Below are 3,868 nucleotides of genomic sequence, written 5' to 3' on the forward strand. Positions count from 1 at the left end.
AAGGGTTTCAATGCATGGTTTCGTGTCGGATTAAGGCTAGTTTTCACTAAGGCAAAACTGACGTGACGGCGGGCGTTAACTTTTGAAATCCTCCTTCAAAGGTCTAAAGCTGGTTTCACAATTGATCAAAACTTTGCAGCCTAAAGTTCGACGATATTGCGAATGGAAAACAATTTTCCGCTCGGCATCTTTCGTCGTCATTCTGTCGTATTTTCTGTCGAGTGTGAGACCAACTTTATACAATGTGAACTTAGTGAAAAACAGCCTTATTAAAAGGTTTCCGACGACGGTGATCCTGGTTCATGCATGTCGGTAATTTCGCGCTAGGTAATATTGTATTTACTCAGTCAACTTAGTATATTATGGGTTTTGTACTAAAATCTATTTGTAAATGTAATCTACTCCGCGGTCTTTTCAGATAAGAGCTGTTATTGTCCAAATTCGTGTATCACTTTTGAAGGAGGAGAAACTTCAACAGTTAAACAAATCCTTTGAAATAGACGACCTGTCACTTATTTTAGAGGTCGTCCATCACTGGAATTCCACCTACGAAATGCTTAAAAGAGGACTGGCATTGAAAGCGGTAATTTTATTCCATTGTAGTACCATTTCTACCGTACATAATTCTCCTTTTGATTTTCCAAATACAGTCGCTTCAATCGCTCATGAACAGCGAAAAAGATTTGCACAAATAAATTTTGTCAGATTTAGAGTGGGAACTAATTAAAGAATTTGTACACGTATTGAAGGCAAGTTAATGCATTTTGCATATTTGAGTTCAAACGTCAAAAGATTATATACTGATAGCTCTACTCCGTATAAAAGGATTTCGAATTGGCGACACGGCGGGTGTCAGTCTCCAAATACCCAACAATTTTTATTTTTATGACCGCGTATTATTGGTTACAGGACAAGCTAAAGACTGTCATAGACAGAACAGAAGGTCCTCTCAAGGAAGCTTGTTGCCTTGCGATAAACAAATTGGAAGAATATGCGGAAAATTCAAACGTTGAGGCTCAGTGGATCGCAATAGGTAATACCAAATGTAGCATAATAAAAGGAAGTATGACATTGCTTAGAGTTTTAATAAGAATAGTCGAAATATTTCTCAGACACTGACATTCTTGTCCAGCTACGGCTTGTTGGATTTGCAGCGTAACTAATTAGATATTATCCTTCTTGCTTTAGGTGTTTACGTAGTTTACTAAGCCTAAATCTGTCTGAATTCGTGAAATTTATTTCGTTGCGAATCTTTATAAGAAACGGACATCCAGTTGTGAACAGAAATATCGCTATTTTTAGGGGGCTCTGTGCTGAACTTTTTATTACGTTACTTATGTTAATACTACTCGTAATTTGATTGACCAGCCCTTCTTAGCGTGATGTATTTAATATACTCTCTTAATAAGACTTTTACTACACTGTGCGAAACAAAAAATTGGATTGTTATTGCCGGTATCAGAAGTAAATTAAACCAAGTGATCCTATAGATTCAAATATGGAAGAATCGGACGTTAAATATACAATTTTAACTTTCAGCGATCTTTCTCTCGACAAACGTTTATACGGTGCCCCGCACCCGTCGCTTGAGAGAGATTCGCAGTTAGGACAGGTACTTATTCACAGCTGTTGTGGCTTATGTCATCCCACTCTCCCCTAGCGCCTAGGGATGATTTTTCGATATGACAATTGGGGGAAAGAAACCCTAAAATGGGTTGTGGTACTAACTCTACTTCGAATAATAATATTGTTGGTAATTTCAATTGTGGATCCCACTCTAAAATTAGATTTCTTCAAAGAGAACTATGACAAAAGTACCGTAAAGAACATTAAATGCGCAGTAATAAACACATACAACAGATTTTACGACTCCAAGATTAAGCAATTCGATTATCCAATTTATTCTTCTGGTAGCTGCAGTCTTGAACTTTCAAATGAGATGCATAAGATATTTCCTAAGTGGGCCCGAAAATTTTCAAATGGATTAGAATTCCGTCTATATTTAAAGGACGAGCTTGCGCCATCGAATACAGACATTCTTCAATGGTGGAAGGTAATTAAAAATCTTAGTTTGTTCTACTCGGCGTTCTAGTGTAGTAATTGGTAGCATGAGACTAAAATGGTTCCTTTGTAAATGAAAGTAGATAAAATGTCTTGGTTTAATGTTTATCTTTACTCTTAGATAAATGGGCATAAGTATTCAAATGTTGCCTAAATGGCGAGGGATTATTTATCCATCCAAGGTTCGTCCGTACCATCAGAAAGGACGTTTTCCAAAGGTGCAAATTTGGTGTCGCCAAAGCGTGGCTCAATGAAACCGGACACCATTTCAGCGGTCATGAGCCTAAAATCGTGGTGGGTCTCAGACTAATTTATTTTACAATAGGATCAAAAAACCAAACTTATCTCGATTTATTTGTAAGGAATGTTGAAATAACCCTTTATTTTATTTCTTGACATTTCATATCTTTTCTATAAATGGTTGAAATAAATTAAAATAAATTCTGGTCATCGATAAACGTTTAGACATTGTTATTTTTTCCGTTCTCCATAATAAATACTGGTAGTGATAAAAAACAACGGATTGTGTATGAACATGGATATTGATGAATAAAACCGCTCTGTGCATTAGCCTAAAAACATTATAAAGCCGTAGATATGCTCGCCGTTAAAATTGTTTCTAAATAATCTTATTCATATGTAACGAGTACCTTTTTTATCAGTTTAGTTTCCCATAACGAATAATATTTGTTTATCTACAACTAAAAAGCCGTTATTTTTAAACAATTTATAAAAATTCAAATGTATAAATTAAGTTAATGTTTAATAAAGTCCGACCCCTACATTTAGGCACCGGGTATTTCTGCAATGCGAAGGGGGTTGGGCGAAGGATAATATAGATAAAATATAAATATCTTTGGTTGGGCGAGCAGTTTCGGCTCGAGTTTCGGCGGGGAAAGCACTCGCTTGCACCTTTTTGTGATAAAGCAGGATACACGAAGAAGAAAAATTGATTGAACGACACTACAGCAATGTTAAACACCTCATTGGACTACAGTCAGGGACGTCATTTCTGGATTTTTCAGGAGGGGCCAGAACTTGATTTAATTACAACTTACAAGAAATTAAATCTTAAATTATAAAAAAAAAAGTCGTGAAACTCCACGACAGCGTTACACTACTTCGACTACAGTCTGCAGCCCTAGGTACTACCGAAAATGCCGCAGATTTGGTTACCGTTTCCTCATACAGCTCAGTCCTACTAAAAACACAACAATTCGTCGAAAACTTCCCAGTTTAAAATCTAAAAAACAAAATCAACGGCTGGTCCGTCGCTTGTTTAAGCACTGAAGCTTAATATTAGTCATCGCGAACTCTACTGCATGCCGCCTGCGTGGTATTATCTCTAGTTCCCGTAGGCATATATGCTATTTGGTTTTACGTGGGATGATTCGACGAAATAAAGGCCTAAATTATTTTTAGAGTAAAATATAATAATTACAACTTGCAAGAAGTTACTTCTTTTATTTTCTAAGAAACCGAAAAATCCTCAACAGCGCGACACTACACCGACTACAATCAATAGCCTTGGGTATTATTGTCCCTGGTATAAACTACTGAAAATTCCGATGTTTTGGTTGTAGTTTCCTCTTACAGCTCAATCCTACTAAATACGCCACAATACGTCGAAACTTAGTTACTGAAGCTGCATAGTGTAAATGGATATCGTCGAACTACTTAAGAATTAAATAAATAATAGCATTCAAGCGAAAACAATGTATACATTAAATTAATCAAGACCTTTCTAATGAAGTTGAATGAAATTTTTTCGTGACCTTTTTGGCTCACAAAAATGCCAGGGGGCAAT

The 3,868-nt window shown here is 36.3% G+C and overlaps 1 long non-coding RNA gene across 1 annotated transcript; it reads left to right on the top strand.

Moving 5' to 3' along the window:
• The first annotated feature begins 442 nt into the window (after window positions 1-442).
• LOC149945837 (uncharacterized) lies at window positions 443-903 on the top strand. The gene is made up of 3 exons (XR_016480354.1): window positions 443-583; window positions 651-749; window positions 826-903. It is a non-coding gene; the product is annotated as an uncharacterized LOC149945837 (long non-coding RNA).
• Window positions 904-3,868: the final 2,965 nt, after the last annotated feature.

Source organism: Leiobunum rupestre, chromosome 4 (genome assembly GCF_980474605.1).
Source record: "Leiobunum rupestre chromosome 4, qqLeiRupe1.1.hap1, whole genome shotgun sequence".
Taxonomy (NCBI): domain Eukaryota; kingdom Metazoa; phylum Arthropoda; class Arachnida; order Opiliones; family Sclerosomatidae; genus Leiobunum; species Leiobunum rupestre.